The sequence below is a fragment of the Merops nubicus genome, unplaced genomic scaffold, assembly GCF_000691845.1.
Source record: "Merops nubicus isolate BGI_N331 unplaced genomic scaffold, ASM69184v1 scaffold13207, whole genome shotgun sequence".
Lineage (NCBI taxonomy): Eukaryota > Metazoa > Chordata > Aves > Coraciiformes > Meropidae > Merops > Merops nubicus.
Genome location: NW_008621047.1, coordinates 2,962 through 3,450, shown reverse-complemented (window position 1 = coordinate 3,450; position 489 = coordinate 2,962).

Below are 489 nucleotides of genomic sequence, written 5' to 3'. Positions count from 1 at the left end.
CACCTAGAAAAACAGTATCAAGCCTTGATGATTGACCCCCCAAAATCAAAGACATTAACTGGCACACAGTAGTGAGGAACAAGGATGTGTCAGTAGCCAGACATCAAACTATGAAGGTCACATTTCTTGCAATCCAAACAAATCCTCTCTCAATTTCTTCCTTTTATTCCAACAGCACTTGACTTCAGGGCATAGAGGTTTAGTCCTGAGTGAGAGGACACTGCAGGAAAACTCACTCTCAAGAGGCAGCACTAAGAAGTCACCCAAGTGTGGAGCTTTGAAGTGCTTTCTCTTTTACTTCTTGAAACACAGCAGACATGGACGAGCTCCAATGAAATCAACCCAAAGCTCTTAGGCAGGAGCTTACACCTGGAGATTTTATTTATTATTTACTTTACACCATCACCTTCATATTCTAAGCAGATTTTTGCTTAAATCTAGTCATCATTCAGCCTGAGGAGAATGCAACTTCCCTTGTTTTCCACTTAA